Below are 12394 nucleotides of genomic sequence, written 5' to 3' on the forward strand. Positions count from 1 at the left end.
ACAAATGCTTGGGGAGGTACAGTGGTGAGAGTCTGCTAGGGATTGAAGAATCCAACGCTCGGACCAGCTCTGTAGGGATAAGACACCAAATTCCAACTGTTCAGGAAAAACATCCGCGATCATTTGATGGGGACCTTAAGGAAATGCCCTGAGTGTACCTGTTCTGAATAGAAGATCCAAAGCACTTAAAATTTACAGCAATTTTAAATGTTTATTAAGCATGTACCTATAAAGCTCTTATGTTTCATGATGCAATGTTTATCAAAAATTCGGACGTCATTTTTGAAAACAAAACAGTAAAAAGAAAATAAAAATGGGGATATACTGAATAACATGATTTTATTGATTGAATGACCTCTGAATAGGCATTTACATCAGGAAGCAATCCCTGGAAAGAGGTGATTGCACAAAAGATAAAAACAGAAATTAATCTAATGGCAATGTGAAATGGATTTCTATCGGGTTTCAATCCTGCTATGACTCGCTCGTCTTCAAGATCCTCCAGATGATCGACTTTCTGAAAAGAGTGATTGGAATGTTTCCTACCTTTCGAATGTTTCCAGTTATCGACATGGGATGAGATTCAGAACTACTCAGAACGCAGTCATTCGCTTAATCCCTAACTTTTGCCTGGATCGCCCTTTCGGGTTTTCAATCCACTGGGATACCCATTTTTGCCTGTACTATTCTTTTTTATTGTCCAGCGGGTCTATTTTATGCGAAGTATTTTTTAACTGCGTCCGATTTCACAGGGAAAGTGAAGTCTTCACCATCCATAGTTGCAAGCATTAAGGCCCCACCATCGAAAATCTTGGTGATAATGTATGGTCCATCATAGTTAGGAGTCCACTTGCCCCTGTGATCTGTTTGAGGAGGAAGGATCCTTTTCAACACTAAATCTCCAACTTGGAAACATCGAGGATGCACTCTCCGATCAAAGGCTCTCTTCATCCGACTCTGATACAACTGCCCGTGACAAATGGCTGCCATTCGCTTCTCTTCGATAAGACTCAACTCATTGAACCTTGTCCGAATCCATTCAGCTTCGTCTAACTTGAAATCCAACAGGACTCTTAGAGAAGGAATCTCCACTTCAACAGGTAAGACTGCTTCCATACCATACACAAGGGAGTAAGGGGTTGCCCCGGTCGATGTACGTACTGAAGTACAGTACCCATGCAAGGCGAAGGGTAGCATCTCATGCCAATCTCTGTACGCGACGACCATCTTCTGCACAATCTTCTTGATGTTCTTATTTGCTGCCTCAACAACGCCGTTCATCTTAGGGCGATAAGGGGAAGAATTGTGATGCTGAATGTTGAAGTTCTGGCACAACTCCTTCATCATTTTGTTATTGAGATTAGAACCATTATCAGTAATGATTCTTTTGAGAATCCCATAATGACAAATGATTTCTTTCTTAATGAATCGGGCAACCACATGTCTGGTGACATTCGCGAATGACGCTGCTTCGACCCACTTGGTGAAATAGTCAATGGCAACAAGGATGAAGCGATGCCCATTGGAGGTGGTCGACTCAATCTTTCCAATCATATCAATGCCCCACATAGCAGAAGGCCACGGCGAAGACATCACATTCAGAGGATTTGGTGGCACATGTACCTTATCAGCATAAATCTGGCATTTATGACACTTCCAAGCATATTTGAAACAATCAGATTCCATGGTCATCCAGTAATAACCTGCTCTTAACAATTTCTTAGTCATTTCATGTCCCCCGGCATGAGTACCGAAGGAGCCTTCATGAACTTCCTGCATTAACATGTCTGCTTCGTGTCTATCCACGCATCTGAGTAAAACCATGTCGAAGTTCCTCTTATACAGAACATCGTCTTTGTTCAAGAAGAAACTGCCTGCCAATCTTCTCAAAGTCTTTCTATCATTGTTGGATGCCCCTGCAGGGTACTCTTGATTCTTCAGAAAGCATTTGATGTCGTGATACCAGGGCTTGTCGTTAACTACCAGTTCAGCAGCAAACACATACGCGGCCCTGTCGAGGTGCATAACATCAATCCTGGGAACATAGTTCCACCGAATCACGTTGATCATGGAGGATAGAGTGGCAAGAGCATCTGCCATCTGATTCTCATCACGAGGTATATGATACAGCCTTACTGTTGTGAAGAAAGTCAGCAATCTTCTCGTGTAATCTCTGTAGGGGACCAAATTAGGCTGGAGAGTATTCCAATCACCATTCACTTGATTGATTACTAGAGCTGAATCTCCGAAGATGTCCAGAGTCTTGATTCTCAAATCAATGGCTTGCTCAATACCCAAGATACAAGCTTCATACTCAGCTTCATTATTGGTGCACTCAAAAGTCAGACGAGCTGTGAAAGGCATGTGGGCACCTTTCGGAGTAGTAATGACAACACCAATTCCACTTCCCCTGGCGTTGACAGCCCCATCAAACAACAAAGTCCACTTTTCGTCTGGATCAGGTCCCTCCTCAACAACTGGCTCTTCGCAGTCTTTCATCTTGAGGAACATGATGTCTTCATCTGGAAAATCAGACTTCATCGGCTCATAATCTTCAACCGGCTGTTGAGCAAGATAGCCTGACAGAATACTCCCCTTGATGGCTTTCTGGGATGTATACTGGATGTCGTACTCTGTCAGTACCATTTGCCAACGAGCAACCCTTCCGGTGAGAGCTGGCTTCTCGAATATATACTTGACTGGATCCATCTTGGAGATCAATAAGGTTGTGTGAGTCAGCATATATTGTCTCAATCGCTTAGTAGCCCATGCAAGTGCACAACATGTCTTTTCAAGCATTGAGTATCTCGACTCGCAGTTTGTGAATTTCTTACTCAGGTAGTAATTGGCATGCTCTTTTCTACCTGTCTCGTCGTGTTGACCGAGAACACAACCCATGGAATTGTCTAGTACTGTCAAGTACATAATCAGCGGTCTCCCTGGGACTGGAGGCATGAGGATAGGGGGATTCTGCAAATACTCTTTTATCTTTTCGAAAGCCCTTTGGCAATCATCATTCCACCTGATGGCCTGATCTTTTCTTAGCAACTTGAAAATCGGCTCACACGTGGCTGTTAGGTGAGAGATGAACCTTGCAATGTAGTTCAACCTCCCTAAGAAACCACAAACTTGTTTCTCTGTTCTTGGCTCAGGCATTTCCTGTATCGCTTCCACCTCAATCCCTTTTTCACTAACAATAAAACCCAACAGTTTTCCAGATCTCACCCCGAAAGTACACTTGTTCGGATTAAGCCTCAACTTGAATTTTCTCAAACGCTCAAACAGTTTCTGCAAATTCGCCAGATGTTCTTCTTCCGTCTGCGATTTGGCAATCATATCGTCAACATAAACCTCGATTTCATGATGAATCATATCATGGAAAAGAGTCACCATCGCTCGTTGATATGTTGTCCCAGCATTTTTCAGACCAAGCGACATCACCTTGTAGCAGAAGGTGCCCCATGGGGTTATGAATTCCATGTCTTCTGGTGCCATCTTGATTTGATTATAGCCAGAAAAGCCATCCATGAAGGAGAATATCGAGAACTGAGCTGTGTTATCCACCAAAACGTCAATGTGAGGTAATGGGAAACCATCCTTAGGGCTAGCTCTGTTCAGATCCCGGTAGTCGACACACATCCATACCTTTCCATCCTTCTTAGGTACTGGAACGATGTTTGCAACCCATGGCGGATAATTGGTGACTGCTAGAAACCCTGCATCCAACTGTTTTTGCACTTCTTCTTTTATCTTGACAGCCATCTCTGGTCTTGTTCTTCTAAGCTTCTGCTTGACCAGAGGACAACCTTCTTTGAGAGGCAAGCGGTGTACCACGATGTCTGTGTTAAGCCTTGGCATGTTCTGATAAGACCAGGCGAAGATGTCAACATACTCTTGCAGCAATTCAATCAACCCCTTCTTCACATTATCTTCCAAAGCAGCCCCTATCTTGATTTCTTTCTTGACGTCCTCGGTGCCAAGATTAATCACTTCAGTAGACTCTTGATGCGGTTGAATGACCCTTTCCTCTTGCTTTAATAGACTGACAAGTTCTTCAGGGAGTTCACAGTCTTCATCACCCTCTTCTTCAGCTTGAAAGATTGGATTTTCAAAGTCGAAGCGAGCCATAGCAGAACCGTTATCAATAGGATCCGGTGACGTGCATCTGTATGAGTGATGGTATGTGCTTATGAGTGTGAACAAGGAATGAAAGCTAAACGAAACATTGCCAAAATGTATTTTTTTATTATTTAAAAACTGCAAAAATAGAAAGACAGTGAACAAAATATTTGAATGCCAAAAGACGTCCTTTATTTATGATAAAAAATGCAGGTATCCACATAGATGAGCCCTACAATGAGTCATTACGCCCTGGGCGGAACGTAAGACTTAGAAATGCATGAATAAACAAGAAAAATTACTCCTCCAGAAAAGTGACTTGGACAATCTCCTTAGAAGACCAATTGTTGATGACTTCACCCGGGATCCTCGGATGCACCCAGTTATCGATGTCGCAATCACTATCCCCGTCTTCATCGTTGACTGCAGAGACCTGGCCATATTGGATAACGCCAACGCTGGAGAAAGTAATCGGCCCCTGACGAGTCTGAAGTGTTGAAGTTGTAGAAGCCAGAGCTGGCTGATACCCAATCCCGAACTTGTCTTCTTTCATTGGTAACTCCAACAGACGTCCCCAACCGGGGGCAACGCCCGAATCTACCAAGGCCAGTGCCTGCTTGAAGGATGAGATAGAGGCACCACTTTAACTTCTTCCACCGGAGCTGCGTCCTTGATCTGAACTGCCTCAAAGGCCTGACATAGGGTCTCATGAAATTCACCTTCTACCTCTACATACTTGAATGTAGACAGGTTACTAACCAGGATGTCCTCCTCACCACAGACGGTGATAATCCTTCCATTGATTGGGAACTTAATCTTCTGATGTAAAGTTGAAGAGACTGCCCCAGCGTTGTGGATCCAAGGACGACCCCACAGACAACTATAGGAAGGACTGATGTCCATCACATAGAAGACGGTGTTGAAGGTTTGTGATCCAATCTGAATTGGCAATTCTACCTCTCCGAACACCGACCTCTTAGAACCATCAAAGGCTCTCACAATAAGATCTGAAGGCCTCAGGACCAAACCCTCTACTTCTAACCTTGACAGGGCTCTCTTGGGTAGCACATTGAGAGAGGAACCTGTATCCACCAGAACATGAGATAACACGGTGTCTTTGTATTCCATCGAGATATGCAAAGCCTTGTTATGGTTGCGTCCAACTGGTGTTAAGTCAGAATCAGTAAAACCTAACCCGTTGCCTGCATGAACGTTTGCAACGATTCCTTCCAGTTGGTTCACTGAAATCTCCTGAGGCACATATGCAACATTTAGGACTTTCAGCAGTGCCTCCCTGTGCACCTCCGAACACAATAGGAGTGAGAGAATGAATATCTTGGACGGAGTCTGAATCAACTGATCGACTACCTTGTAATCGCTTTTCTTTATAATTCTCAAAAGCTCGTCCACATCCTTCGCAAAAGTGGGCTTAGAACCAGCCTGGGGTGTAGAGGCACCCTCATTCACGACTTGCTTGCCTTTGGCTTTCGCCGCAGCATCAGCACTATCAGTTTGGGTAACGGGTGGTGAGAACAGTCTACCACTCCTGGTGAATCGCCCGATTCAACCAACATTGTCCACTGCGAGACCTTCAACTTCAAGTTCAGACTTCCGAACCTCTTCTACCTTCAGTGGCCGTTCTACCCCATGATCGTGCGTGTACACACTCCCCCCGTAATCCCAAGGAATGACCCTTTCGCTGGTGAAAGGTAAAGGACCAGGGGTTGTGATAGTCATAGTGGAAGGTCGCGCTGGTGGCACCGGTTGCGCTTCTGGTACACTGATCTGATTAGTTGGGTAGAAAATGGTGATAGTAGCAACATCATAGTCATACTCTGAAATCTCATTCATTGAAACATAAACATCCTAAACATCGGAATCAAGTTCAATTACATCAGAATCAACCACATTGTTTGGGATATCAACAACATTGGAAAAATTAAATACATCATCATGGATTACAGAATCAGTAGGAACAACATCTGCGAATTCATCAGTAGCATCTTCAAACACCTCTTCCTCAACCCCTTCCACAAACTCTTGGATAGACAAATCTTCAACCTGGAGGGTACCTTCGTCGAGCAAGGCCTGGATGTTGGTGTAAGCCCTAGAGGCCAATACATTTTGGTACTTGTATCGAATAATAAAAGGCATTCTCTTTATTATGGTTGATTAATAAAGTCCCTGGAATAGATAGTCCGTTTAATGTATTAAGTGTGACTTAATCATGAGAACACATTAAACATAAGGACACTATTCCTAAAGTATCCGTAGTCGAGCTTTAGTGTGAAGTGGGACAACATTAAAGCATTAAGACTATTATGTTTGTAGACTGATGATCACATCTCATGGATCATGGATAAAGAGTTATCAAGTCTTAAACATAGGTATGAATAGAATATTATGAGTAATATTTATACCGGATTGACCCGCTATGAGAATACTATATAGAAAGTTATGCAAGGTGTCATAAGTTATTCTCATGGTGATAATAGTGTATTCCACTCTTCGACCTGAAACCACTATGGATCCTAGATGTAGAGTCGAGTGCTTTATTGCTGATCCAACGTTGTCCGTAACTGGATAACCATAAAGACAGTTGATGGGTACTCCACAAAGCATGCTGAGGGACATGAGTGACCTAGATGGAATTTTCCCATCCTGCATAACAGGATAAATGTCTATGGGCCCAATATTGAACTGGACAAGGATGACACGGTCTATGCCTTGTGTTCAATATAGACATAAGGGAAAAAGGGTAATTATACACATAAGTATTATCACAGAAGGTTTTGTCGGATCACATGACATTTTCGTGTCTTGGGTAGCAGTGATGTGTTGCTAGATACCGCTCACTGTTTATTATGTTAAATGCGTGATTTAATATAATTGCCAACGTCACGAAAACCTACAGGGTCACACACAAAGGACGGATTGATGAGAGATAGAGTAGCTAAGGAATACCGTAAGGTACGGTGCCCTTAAGTGAATTATAGAACATCGTAAGGTATGGTGTACTTGAGTAGAATACGAAATATGGTAAGGTACCATGGGCTTAAGTGATTTTGGGCATATTATAAGATATGGGCCAAAATACACTTAAGTGGGCTTTTTAGCTTGAAGCCCACACAAGTGGTTCTATAAATAGAACCCTTGTGCAGAAGCATTAATCGCGGTTGCATTATTTTTGTTTTCTCACTCTCTCTCTCTCTCTCACTCAAAGCCTTCACTCGTACCAGCTAGCATTGAGATTGAAGGAATCCGTTCGTGTGGACTGAGTAGAGACGTTGTCATCGTTCAACGTTCGTGATTGCTTCGTGGATCTGCATCAAAGGTTTTGATCGTCACAAGAGATCTGCACCAAAGGTTTCAACCGTCACAAGAGGTAAATATTCTATCACTGATCATGACCATTCGTAAGGATCTCTAAAGGAGAAAATTTTAATTTCCGCTGCATTTTGGACCGCAATTCTCCTACAGTGGTATCAGAGCCACTTACGAAACCATGAATCGGATAGCTGTTTAATTTCTGTATTAATATGATTAAAAGACAGAATGAATCAATTAATTAAACGAGTAATTAAATTTGGCATCATGAGTGTACGAGTTGGATGATTGATGTTGACTATGCTTCGGAATCCGACATTAGTATGGTGAAGCAGCGATACATCGATCGTCCATAGGTCACGCAATTGAGACCGATCAACTTATATATGATATAAGTAATCCTAATGCAAAATACGGTATATGTGATATACTGTTTCTGTTTCGTTCATTCGAACACTAAATGATTGTTTTCCTTTGAGCGATCAATGGTCATTTGCTTCGGAATCCGACATTAGTATGGTGAAGCAATGACCTATTGATCAATCATACTGAATCAACAATCGAGGTGTGTTTGACGGTCTGAAATTGGCGCATTAGGGTTGGTGACGGCGCAAGGGTTGCGCCGTTAAGGAGTTGTGAATTTAGGGCTTTTTGGAAGAGGTCCGTAGACTGTTTCAAAGTTCTATTAGTTTGGCCGCGTGAAGCTCGTGTGATGAGCGTAACAGGCGTAACAAACTGGATGCGTGACGGTCGTAACACGCCCATGACGGTCGTCACACTCACATTGCCTGTGACGGTCGTCACACGCCTGTGACGGTCGTCACACTCCCAAAGTCAAAATTTTGGGGTTCCTGTTTTGTGACTACGCAAGGGTTGTGTTCATGCAAAACAATGTCCATTTCAAATGAATCCGGCTAACTCTGCGTAGTGTGATCGGTCGCCGAAATTTAATTTGGTTTTAATTAATTAAAGGAATTAAAATTTAATAATAACAATGTGTTTATTATTATTGCCTTGTGGTGATCAGTTATGGCCTTAGTTGTCCTTTATTTTGTTTTGGGTTTTTAAATACGACCTGCGTGTCGTGCCTCTCCTTTTGATCTCTTAATGTAACTTCTTTTCTCATCTCAAACCCTCGTATGTAAAACGAGTTTCTTCTGGAATGTAATGTTATGAATAAAGAGAAGAAGACAATGTTATGAAGAAAAAGAAGATTTCAATATCAAAGAAGGACAATCTTGAAGATCTTGCTTGGAGAAGCTTAGAGAAGAATTCAATATTAAAGGAGGACAACCTTGAAGATCTTGCTTGGAGAAGCTTAGATCGTTGTAGGTTAGCTTAGGTTCTCTCATTGGCTTGGGAGAACAATTGCGCTAGGGGCCATAACTGTTTCATTTTGTTTGTATGTATGTTGATGCATGTGAATATATGTTGATGCATGTGAGAGACGATTTATATGATAAATAAGCCGGTGAGATCAGAACAATTGCAATTCCCTCAAACTAAAATATTAAGTTTATGCTTTCCAAGTCTTAGCACTCATCAAGACTAGTATCGGATAATGTAGGTTTCGCCAAAGCGAGGTGCATGTTCTATATTAGTAAGGTGCGATGGGATAATTGTAATATCCAACTGCTAAAACAATGGGTCAAACTTAACTAAACAAATTATGATGATATTATATATGTTTGCTTTCCAAGTTTTAGCACTCATCAAGACTAGTATCGGATAATGTAGGTTTCGCCAAAGCGAGGTGCATGTTCTATATTAGTAAGGTGCGATGGGATAATTGTAATATCCAACTGCTAAGACAATGGGTCAAACTTAATTATAATAATATCATATATGTTTTAGAAGCAAGAGTTGGGAATGATCCATATGATGGATTGGAATAAGGAGTTATTCACCCAACTGAAATTTCGAGAGTTGTATGAGATACAATTGGAAGGAGTTCCTACCTAAATAACCTAGTTTTGTGTAATCCGCCTACGCGGACTTAGAACGAAGTGAAATATGGATCTCGACCCACTAGAAAATCTTCCAACGGGATTTTCCGAATCAAATGATGAGGGTCATTTGTTTTGAGTAAAATAGTGGGAGCATATTTAATTAAAGGCCTAATTGAATATGTTATTGATACTTATATTTTCATTAATTCTTATGTAGATTACCATGACAACAAACACCTCTAACAACATCTTGCGATCAATCCTTGACAAGGAAAAATTGTCTGGGACAAATTTCCTGGATTGGCACCGAAACCTGAGGATTGTCCTCAAACATGATAAAAAGCTGTATGTCTTGGAGACACCTGTTCCTGAAGAGGAACCTCCTAGTTCTGCACCTAAGGCAGAAAGAGATGCTTATAAGAAGCATGTCGATGATGCCAATGAAACTGCTTGTCTCATGCTGGCTACCATGAACTCAGAATTGCAAAAGCAACATGAGAACATGTCAGCGTTCGATATGATCGAACACCTGAAGCTGCTCTATCAAGAGCAAGCAAGGCATGAGAGGTTTGAAGTTTCAAAAGCCCTTTTTCAAAGCAAGTTAGCTGAGGGAGCCCCTGTAGGTCCCCATGTACTCAAGATGATTGGGTATGTGGAAAACCTTGAGAGATTGGGTTTTCCCCTCGAAAAGGAACTTGCAACTGATTTGATCTTGCAATCGTTGCCAGATAGTTTCAGTCAATTTGTCCTAAATTTCAATATGATTGATATGGACAAATCTCTTCCTGAACTGCTCGCCATGTTAAGAACTGCCGAGCAGAATCTGAAGTCAAAAGGGAAGTCCATTCTGATGATCGGAAAGAGACAGAACAAAAGGCCCACTAAGCATGGTGATAAAGGGAAGGGCAAGGAAGTTGCCAAACCCAAACCCACCATTGATGCTTTGAAGCCTAATGGAGGCATAGCAAAAAAAGGCACCTGCTTCCATTGCGGTAAGACCGGACACTGGAAGAGAAACTGCCAAAAGTACCTGGAAGATAAGAAGAATGGAGTAGAGACTTCAACTTCAGGTATTTTTGTTATTAATTCATCTACTTCTGCATCATGGGTATTAGATACTGGATGCGGTTCTCACACTTGTACAAATGTGCAGGGGCTGAAAGGGAGTAGAGATTTGGCAAAAGGTGAAGTTGACCTACGAGTTGGCAATGGAGCAAAGGTTGCTACTTTAGCCGTAGGATCTTATTAACTTTACCTAGTGATTTTATAATTCAGTTAGAGAACTGTTATTATGTATCTGCAATTAGCAGGAATATTATTTCCATTTCTTGTTTGGACAAGTTTGGTTTTTCATTTATAATAAAGAACAATTGTTGCTCAATTTATTTGAATGATATATTCTATGCTACTGCACAAGTGAGCAATGGACTATATGTCCTTGATCTCATAATGCCAACTTATAACATTAATACTAAAAGGATGAAACCTAATGAGTTAAATCCATGATGAGTCACGTTGATCTTCCAAACTCCATTTGCGGACATGCACTATTGACAACAGCTTACACACTTGACCATGTTCCATCCAAAAGGTTAATAAGACACCATATGAGATATGGAGTGGTAAGAAACCACATATGTCTTACATAAAGATTTGGGGTTTCGAGGTTTATGTGAAACGACAAATTTCAACTAAGCTTGAGCCCAAATCTGACAAATGCTTATTTGTGGGGTATCCTAAAGAAACAAAAGGGTATTACTTCTACAATCCTTCTGAGGGCAAAGTGTTTGTCGCTCGAACTGGAGTTTTCCTAGAAAAGGATTTTATTTCCAAAGGAACCAGTGGGAGGAAAGTAGAGCTTGAAGAAATTCAAGAATCACAAAGCATCGACACACCTATGGAGGAATTGGAGCAGGAAACATAAGTAGTTGTGTAAGAGCAACCTGCTCAAGTAGAACAAGACCAGCGTAGGTCAGGCAGGATACGTCACCTACCTGAGATATATGGATATCTGATCAAGGTGATGTATTACTCATGGATCAAGATGAGCTTGTTACCTACTCATGGAATCTTCGTTTTGATGAAACAGTAAAACAATATGGATTCATCAAGAACGAAGATGAGCCTTGTGTCTACAAGAAGGTTAGTGGGAGCATGATCGTATTCCTGGTATTATATGTAGACGACATATTGGAAACGATATCCCTACCCTGCAACAAGCAAAGTCTTGGGTGGGGAAATGCTTATCTATGAAGGACCTAGGTGAAGCAGCCTATATATTAGGAATCAGAATCTATAGAGATAGATCATAAAATGCTTGGCCTAAGTCAGAGTACATAGACAAGGTGCTGAGACGCTTTAATATGAATGATTCCAATGGTTATGTGTTTTGCTGAAATGGTGGCGCTGTGAGCTTGAAAAGTTCAAAGCAAGATACAGTTGTTGATTCTACAACCGAGGCCGAGTATATTGCTGCCTCAAATGCAGAAAAGGGAGTTGTTTGGATCAAAAGTTCATTAGTAAACTTGGCATAGTCCCTAGCATTGTGGATCCCATTGGTCTCTATTATGATAACAATGGTGTTATCGTACAAGCTAAGGAGCCTAGATCTCACCAACGATCCAAACACATACTTAGGCGTTATCATCTCATTCGAGAGATAATAGATAGAGGAGATATGAAAATATGTAAAGTACCTACACTTCACAATATAGTTGACCCACTGACAAAGCCTCTTGCGCAGCAGAAGCATGATGGCCATACTAGATCAATGGGCATACGGGGTATGCATGATTGGCTCTAGTGCTAGTGGGAGATTGTTGGTGTAAGCCCTAGAGGCCAATACATTTTGGTACTTGTATCGAATAATAAAAGGCATTCTCTTTATTGTGGTTGATTAATAAAGTCCCTGGAATAGATAGTCCGTTTAATGTATTAAGTGTGACTTAATCATGAGAACACATTAAACATAAGGACACTATTCCTAAAGTATCTGTAGT

This window comes from Lathyrus oleraceus, chromosome 4, assembly GCF_024323335.1.
Source record: "Lathyrus oleraceus cultivar Zhongwan6 chromosome 4, CAAS_Psat_ZW6_1.0, whole genome shotgun sequence".
Classification (NCBI taxonomy): Eukaryota; Viridiplantae; Streptophyta; class Magnoliopsida; order Fabales; family Fabaceae; genus Lathyrus; species Lathyrus oleraceus.